Genomic DNA, 9,394 nt, shown 5'->3' on the forward strand with positions numbered 1-9,394 from the left:
CATAAAAGTTAATGAAATCATGTTCTGTGCAGAGACCTGGATGGAGCTGGTGGCTTAGCAAATTGACACAGGAACAGAAAACCAAGTGCCACATGTTTTTACTCGTAAGTGGGAGCTAAATGGTAAGAACACATGGACACATAGAAGGAAAAAACCCACACTGGGGCCTTTCAGAGGGTGGAGGGTAGGAAGAGGGAGAGAATCAGGAAAACTAACCGATAGGTACTAGGCTTAATGCCTGGCTGATAAAATAATCGGTACAACAAATCCCTACGACACAAATTTACCTATGTAACAAATCTACTCTTGTAACACTGAACCTAAAATAAAAGCTGAAATAAAGAAAATGTAGTACATATACACAATGGAATATTATTCAGCCATAAAAAATAAGATCCTGTCATTTGCAACAGCATGTGTGGCAATTGAAGTCATGTTAAGTAAAATGAGCCAGGCACAGAAAGATAAACTCCATGTTTTCACTTATATTCTGGGAGCTAAAAATTAAAACAAACTAATGGAGATAGAGAATAGAATGATGGTTATCAGAAGATAACAAGAGGGGCAGTGTGAGGTGGGGGGAGTGGGGATGATTAATGATTACAAAAATATAGTTAGTGTATCTAACTGTAATTAATAAGATCTAGTATTTGATAGCACAACAGGGTGTCTATAGTTAATAATAATTTAATTACACGTTTTAAAGTAGCTAAAAGTACAATTAGATTTTTGCAACACAAAGAAATGATAAACACCTGAAGTGATAGATATTCCGTCTATGCAGATGTGATTATAATCTATTGTACGCCTGTATCAAAATATCTCTTATACCCCATAAATATATATACCTAGTATGTACCCACAAACATTGAAAATAAAAAAGAACAAAATTGAAATGCACCAAAATGTTAAAAACATACACAAATATTTACTCACGGTAGGATATTCTGGCATTAACTGTAGCTGAGTTTATAAGAAATAGAAAAATCATTAAGATTTATAAGATATTTAAAAAATAATCATTTACATCAAGTGGTTAAAAGCTCTAGATAAGAAAAGCAATTATCCACTTTCTAATAACACCCATGGTTTATATTGCATAATACAATTAAACAAAATAGCATTCTGACCAACGATAAACAATTTATAGAAAATTTACTTGCTTAATGTTTCACTATAAAGTTAATATTTTGACCAATATTAAAGATTTTAAAACTCTATTCTGACATTTCCGGAAGTATGAACTTAGCAAAATAATATTTATAATGCTATTTATTAAACTGAAAGAAAAGATGATACATTCTGGGTTTTACTTAAAAGGATATTTAACTCACTAATTTGATTTGTTATTATTTGAAAACTACATTTTCTTCTGTCCTGGATGACAACGAGGTGAAAACAGCTTTCCTAGTTCTGAACTTCCCTTTAATGGAAAGCATTATGGAATTTCAGCGGGGACTATCGTCTGGTTTCTACTCAAATCCCAGCTCCAAGAAAATGTGAGAGAGGATCTAGTATATAAATTCTGTTTAAGGTAAGAAGTTTCCAATCTCAAGTATTTCATGCCAACAACTAGCTGTTCCACCATTGAATACTAAATGATTATTCAAAACAAACAAAAATAACAGTACCTTATAATGGTAACAGTTATAGGTTAAAGCCATTGCCATCATTCATTACTAATTTTACATAAACTGTCCAAAAATATGCATATAAACATTTATGCAGATAAACTAGTGTTAATAATAAAAATGTCCAGTAACATCCACAAGTGTCCTCTCTGTGTTCTAAAATCTATACAATTGTTTTCAAGACGGGAAATCTGAACACCCTGGCTACATATTAGAAACACATCTGAATACATATATGCTGTGGAGAATGCCAAAACTGAACATCTCATAAAGCAAAAACAAACTTATTGTGCTCTTGTTATTGTTTAATCCTCTAATTAGACTGAAAAGGAGACCACTGAATACTAAAATCAGGTATTTACTAAATAGTGTTGATTTATACTAGTCAAAGTTACCCCTCACAAACCAACAGTTGAACCAGGATAGCCTTTTGCAGTTCCTTGTCTATTAGGAGTTTGTTATATTTTCAATTAAAGCCTTTATTTTTCCTGTTGACTTCAACATGTGTAGCTCAAACAACTCTATATCTGAGGTGGCCTCTGATTCAGACTTTGGAACTCTTTTTTCAACTTCATCTTGGGTATACCAATTGGTATACTACTTTGATACCGATAAGCAAATTTTTCTTTCTCAGAGCCTCTGCTATGAGGGGAGCAGGGCCAGCAGCATCCACTGGCTTGGGCTGTACATCTTGCTCTGACGTTTTTACTGACTAAAGTTTTACACTGATCATATCTTTAAGAATCTCTAGCATTTTTGGCATGTCAACTTTTTTTGGATTGTTCTTAACCAACGTCTTTCCAGAATTGGCTTTTTTCCCTCCTCACTCTCTAATCAGATCAATATCACATATACTTTGGAGGAGTCCCAGTGGAGAGAGGGGGCAAGAGTGGTGGGAGAGGTGGAGCAGATGGTGGTGTGGTAACAGATGTGGTAAAATCTAAGTCACTTGCAATGAGATTTTCCTGCTATTGCTGAGTCACAATTTTGGTAATCTGAGCTCTGAGAGCAGCAAGTTCATTTTCAAGAGCACAAATCTTCTGCAGTGCTTCCTCATTTACCAGGCTGGAGTCTTCAGCTGAGGATCCTCTTGAGACAAGTCTGGTAAGGAAATCTGTCTGCTTTGGGCCTTCTCAAAGAAAAGGTCATCCTGAAAGGATGGCCTTGATCTGGCCTCTGTTCTTAGTCTTGTTGAACACTCTCCTTTGGCTACCCATTCAACAGCCGCAAAAGACAACACTGCATCCTCTCCTAGGTGGTTGGGACGCGATTCTGTTGCATGGCAGGTAAGCTTGGACACTGGATCACAGATAAATTATTAATAGTAACGATTTTCTTCATGATACTTAGAGACAAACCATATGGCTTCCCAGGCCAAAATACCAACTGCATGCTTACTCCAACTTGTTGGAAAATCATTCTAATTAGGCTATTAATCCAGCCAAGCATTTAGATGCAAAGTGTCTTCAAGTACTTGAGGCATACATAGCAGTGCATGGTCCAACCATCACACTCAGACATGTGGCAGCTAGCACCTTCTCCCCTTCTTGTCTTGTTTTCCTTGATTTTTTAGATATAGTTTTCTTCACCTCTCTAAACATATTTTATTTTTATTTCTTACTGGTATGTAATATCTGTACATATTTTTGAGATATATGTGATACTTTATTACATGTGTAGACTTTGTAATGATCAAGTAATGATATTTGGGGTACCATCGTCTCAAGTATTTTTTTATTTTTATGTATTTAAAACATTTCAATTCCTCTCTTCTAGCTATTTTGAAATATACAATGCATTGTTGTTAACTATGGATACCTTACCTTGCTATCAAGCATTAGAACTTCTTTCTTCTGTCTAACACTATTTTTGTACCCATTACTGAACCTCTCTTTATCACCCCAACCCCAACCCACACAAGTTTCCCAGCCTCTGGTATCTATCATTCTATACTCTACCTCCACAGATAAACTTCTTAACTCCCACATATAAATGAGAATATATAATATTTGTCTTTCTATGTCTGGCTTATTTCACTTAACATAAGGACCTTTAGTTTCATCCATGTTGCTGCAAATGACATGATTTTATTCTCTTCATGTCTGAATAATACTCCCTTGAGTATATATACCACACTTTCTTTATCCATTAATCCATTGATGAACATTTTGGTTAATTCAGTATCTTTGCTATTGTGAATAGTGTTGTAATAAACATGCAAGTGCAGGTATCCCTTTGATATACTGATTTATTTTACTTTGGATAAATGTACAGTACTGAGATTACTGAATCGTATGGTAGTTCTATTTTTAGTTTCAGGTTTTTTTAAAACTCCATAATCTCCATAGTGTTTTCCATAGTGGCTATACTAATCTACATTTCAACCAACAGTGTATAAGAGTTCCCTTTTTTCTCTATACTTACCAGCATTTGTTATTTTTTCTTATTTTAATAGTAGGCATTCTAATTGGAGTATAATAATGTTTCATTGTGACTTTTATTTGCACTTTCCTGGGAATGAGTGATGTCGAACATTTTTCTATATACCTGTTGATCATTTATATGTCCCCTTTTGCAAAATATATTCTTATGTCCTTTGCCCCCTTTTTCATAAGATTATTTTTGTTTTTTTACTGTTGAGTTCTTTGAGTTTCTTGTATATAGTCCCTTGTTGAATGAATAGTTTGCACATATCCAATTCAAGGCATGGACTCTTTGTTGATTACTTCCTTTGCTTTTCAGAAGCCTTTTAACTCTGACGTTTTTGCTGACACATTCATCTATTTTTTTGCTTTTTTTGCCTGTGATTTAAGATCTTAGCTATGAAATATTGGCCTAGACCAATGACCTAAAGTATTATTCTTATGTTTTCTTCTAGTAGTTGTTCAGTTTTCCGTCTTATGTTTAAGTCTTTAATCCATTTTGAGTTGATTTTTTTATATGGTAAGAGATAGGGATCCAGTTTCATTCTTCTGCATATGGGTGTCCAGTTTTCTCAGCACCATTTATTGAAGAGGGTACCCTTTCCTCAATGTATGTTCTTGTTGCCTTTGCTGAAAATCAGTTGGCTTTAAATATGTGGCTTTATTGGATTATTTTTTTCTGTTCTGTTCTGTTGGTTGACATGCCTGTTTCTATAGCCAAACAATGCTGTTTGGGTTATATAGCCTTGTAATATATTTTTTTAAGTCAGGTAGTACAATGCCTCTAGTTTTGTTGTTTTTTTTATCAGGACTGCTTTGGCTAGTCAGCCTCTTTTTTTCTATTCATATGGATTTCAGAATTTTTTTCCAATTATGTGAAAGATAACATTGGCATTTTGATAAAAATTGTATTGAATCTGTCAATTGCTTTGGTCCATATGACCATTTTAATGATATTAATTTTTCTGATCTATGAGTATGGGATGTCTTTCCATTTGTTTGTGTTGTCTTCAATTTCTTCCATCAGTGTTTTGTAGTTTTTCTTGTCGTGTTTTTATCTTATTTGTTGAATTTATTTCCAGGTATTTCTTTTGTAGCTATTGTAAATTTGATTAACTTGCTGATTTATTTCTCAACTTGTTCATTATTAGTGTATATAAATGCTACTGATTGCTATATATTGATTTTGTATCCTGCAACTTTACCGAATTTATTTATCATATCTAAGAGTTTTTTGGCAGAGTCTTTAGTTTTTTCTTGATATAAAATTATGTCATCTGCAAAGAGGGACAATTTAACTTACTCTTTTGCAATTTTAACGCCTTTATACTTTTTTCTTGCATGATTGCTCTGGCTAGGACATTTGCTCTGCTGAATAGAAGTGGAAAAAGTGGGCATCCTAGCCATGTTTCAGTTCAGGTGAGCAATCACAGTACCCGATTTTAACTTTATATCTTTGAAAGAGATATTGAAGAGGGTCGAATAGAAAGTCCTGAATTGCTGAGGCCATTTCTGTCCCATCCCCCAGCAGTGGTTGTGTGGCACTGAGAGTCTGTGCACTTTTGGGAGAGATAGTGCAGTGGTTGGGAGACTTACATGTAACTTGGTGCTGCCCTGTCATGACTGACTTCTGGATGGGTTATTTTTGTGGGTTTTTTTGTTTTTCTTCTTGTTTTCTGATTGTTTATTTTTATTTTTACAGTCTGGCTATTCTTCTATAGGGTTGGTGCAGTTGGATAGGGTCTGCTTGAGACCCTAGTTACCTCAGATTTTCCTGTACCTGGAGGTATCACCAGTGAAGGCTGTGAAACAGCAAAGATGGCATCCTGCCCCTTCCTCTGGAAGCTATGTCCTAGGGGGTTACTGACCTATCGCCAGCCTGAAAGCACCTGTAGGAGGTGGCTGGAGACCCCAGTTAGGAGGTTTCACCCAGTCAAGAGGAATGGAATGAGGGATCTGATTAAAGAAGCATCCTGGCTGCTTTTTGATAAAGCAGCTGTGCTGTGTTGGGGATTCCTTCGGCCCCTGATTACTGTGGTCTCTCTAAGGCCCACAGGCTGGACTGGCTGAAATATCCAAACAGCCAAGGTGGTGTCCTGCCCCACCCTCTTAGTACTCCATCCCAGGGAGAAATTAGAATTCTGTCATAGAACACGGGCAGGGGTGGCCAGAGGCCCTGGCTGTGAGTACCCACATCACAAGGAGGAGTGGATCAGGGTCTTGCTTATAGAAGCAGTCTAGCCATGCCTCGACCAAATATCCATGTCATGCTTGGGAACCACCTCTACCCGTGTCAGTTTAGACACTCCAAATCTCACAGGCTGGAACAGCTGAATCATCCAAAAAACCAAGGTGGCAGTCCGCCTCTCTCTGGGTACTCTGTCCCTGGGAGAGTTCAGCACTCTACCTGTAGAATACAGGCAGGGTTGTGGGAGGTCCCAGGTGGGAGGTCCTCCCCAGTGAGTAGGAATGGATCAGAGTCCCACTTTAAGAAGCAATCTAGCCATGATCTGGCAAAGCAGCTGTGCTGTGCTGTGGGGAACCTTCCTCATCTGGACAATTTGGACTCTCCAAAGCCTGCAGACTGCAACAGCTGAGTCAATCAAGCAGCATAGGTGGCTGCCTGCCCCACCTCCCAGGGGCTCTGACCAGTCTCAGGCAGGCTCTACCGTGTTGCCGGTGTCTGGCTGGAATTCCAAGTCAGTGGGTCTTATCTTGTAGGATGCCATGGAAATGGGGTCTGCTGACAAATGCTGCTTGGCTCCCTGAATTTAGCCCCCTTCCTAGGGGTGTGTACTGACTTCTCGCCTTGCCTGAGTTGCAGATAACTTTGTTGTGGATCCTGGGGCTGAAGTATGTAAAGCTCCCAGGTCTCTGTGCATGCCTGAGCAGCTGCTCTGCTGAGACTCCACATAGCTGTGTGTGTCAGACCCAAGGCCCTGTTGACATGGGCTCGCTAAGGGATCTCTTGATCCATGGGTTGCAAAGATCCATGGGAGAAGTGTGGTCTCCCAGGTTTGCACAATTACTCGCCACTTCCCTTGACTGGGGGTGGGGATTACCTTGGCTCCATGTCACTCCCTGGCGGGCCATCACCCTACCCTGCTTTTCTTCATTCTCCAGGGGTCAAGTTGATTTCCTGATCAGTCCCAATGCACATAAGAACCTAGATATTTCAGTTGAATGTGCTGTGTTCACTGGCCCCTTTTCTTCCTCTCAGTGAAAGTCACAGACTGCAGCTGCTTCTAATTAGTCATTATCTTGAAGCGGGGTCAAATACAATTGTTGGAAAGTCAAGAGGAGCAGGACTAAATCTGAATAGCTCCCAAAGCCACACTGCCTCTGTTGTGATCAGGAAAGCTGCTTCTGCAAGAACCTTACAATTCAACAGCCTGCAGCATCAGACTTTCTGTCTGATTTCCATCTAAATGTATTGTGAGGCTCTACAAAAAATACAAAACTTAGCCAGATGTTGTGGTGTATACCTGTAATCCCAGCTACTCAGAAGGCTGAGTTTAGAGGATTGCTTGAGTCCAGAGGTTGAGGTTGTAATGAGCCATGATCATGTCACTGCACTCCAGCCTTTATTTGAGGCTCTAGCTCCTTTTCCTTCTTATATTCTGGCTGTCATGACCTTCACACTGAGCTCACCACCCTGTACAATGAGTTTTACCTATGCACATCCTACTATCCCTGCAATCTGTCACTTGACCATTCCCAAGAAAGTTGTGTTGTGTGGTGGAGACCAGAAGGTCAGGCCTTGCAGTGCACACTTCTTCACCAGCAAATGTGTGGTCTTAAATATTGAAAAGTTCCGATTTTTTTTTTAATTCATTGGCTGTGCCGCCTCCTCCTCATTTTAGTGCTGGTTGTCATGTGCTTGGGGCTTCTTGGGCTTTGGAAAGAAGCTCAGTGGAAGGTAAGATCACTATGACGCCACTCCAAAGTTGCCTCGTGCTGTTGCTGCCATACTGCCTCACTGCCTCCAGCATCCAAGGAGAGTGCAGGCAGGTGGCACCCAGTCCTTTTCCTTCTCCTCCTTCCCCTAGTGGAGCAAAGAGAGCAAAGGAGCTGGAGCCGTTCACCTTATTTCTTAATAACCGTTTAAAAATTGCTGCCTTTCTGGAATGAGTCATTTGACTCTCACTTTTGCCTTTCCCCATTATCATGTTAACTAACCTATTGTTTTTATCAATATCTGTGAGACCCATGAAGGGAAGATGAGACGGCAAATTTGATAAGCCTTCTCAAACTGTTGTTAGATTCTGCAGGATCAACATCACATGAGTGCCCCTTAACCATGGCATTTACCATGAATGGGAAATCAGCATATTCAGTGGGTAAATATTCCTGTCTTTATATAGCCAGTCCCACATGGCTTGCATCCAAACATATCAGCTGCCTCATCTAGCGTGTTCCACATGGCATTTATAGGTAGAGTTGGACAGTCCCAATTCTCAGGGTAAAGAGATCTTATGGTGGCTTTTATCCAGTCCACCAGGCTGGCTGTTTCCTCAGGAATAACCTCCTTTGTGTCCGGATCATATATACCCATCTGTGATTGTTCAATGGTGAGCTGTGGGTCCTACATCAACCCAAACACGCTCTTTCACCCTGCAACATTTAAAACCAAAGATACTGCCCCTACATTAGTCACTCTCATAATCCATTCTAATGAATGTCTCCCAGTAAGCTGATGATACTGATTTACAAAATGAAACAATTGCTTCACAATATATCATATGGTTTCAACAGTTACCTGGTTTTGCTGTTCCTTCACATTCACTACCTCTTTGGTAACTGCAGGTCTCAGAGATACTTTCTGTTGTCCCTGCATAATTTTCTGCTTCGTAGGTGACTTTGAGGCTAGTGGCCTGAGCTCAGACAGATTGAAATATGAGCTTGGTCTAGCATGAAAGTCTGACCCAGTATTCTCTTTTAACTTCATTTTAGTTATTACAGATAACAATAACCAAGGGATTGAATATTTCACTTTTCTCTTACTATTTTACATTTCCTTATTCATTTAGCAGATCAATTCTTGGGGAGTTGGATCCATCTCTAAATTCCACCGGTCAATTTTCCCTTTTGAAACTGATGTCAACATAACTGTGGCTTCATACCACGGATGATCATGTGGACACCCAGGAATCAAAGTTTTCTCATTCTCCGCCCTTTTATCCTTTCTCTCTTCAAACCACATGTTTCTGTGAGTCAGGACAATTGGCAAATTCCACTTTTGACACAAAATGCTTAGGGAAAACACCCTTTAACCATTATTTCCCTCTACTCTCACACAAAAACAATCATCAACACAGAAGACTTCTGTGACCAAATGTG

The 9,394-nt window shown here is 39.0% G+C and overlaps 1 pseudogene; it reads right to left on the reverse strand.

The window, feature by feature from the left end:
* Nucleotides 1-2,078: 2,078 nt before the first annotated feature.
* LOC129476268 (mitochondrial fission regulator 1-like) lies at nucleotides 2,079-3,080 on the reverse strand (annotated as a pseudogene).
* Nucleotides 3,081-9,394: the final 6,314 nt, after the last annotated feature.

Source organism: Symphalangus syndactylus, chromosome X, assembly GCF_028878055.3.
Source record: "Symphalangus syndactylus isolate Jambi chromosome X, NHGRI_mSymSyn1-v2.1_pri, whole genome shotgun sequence".
Classification (NCBI taxonomy): Eukaryota; Metazoa; Chordata; class Mammalia; order Primates; family Hylobatidae; genus Symphalangus; species Symphalangus syndactylus.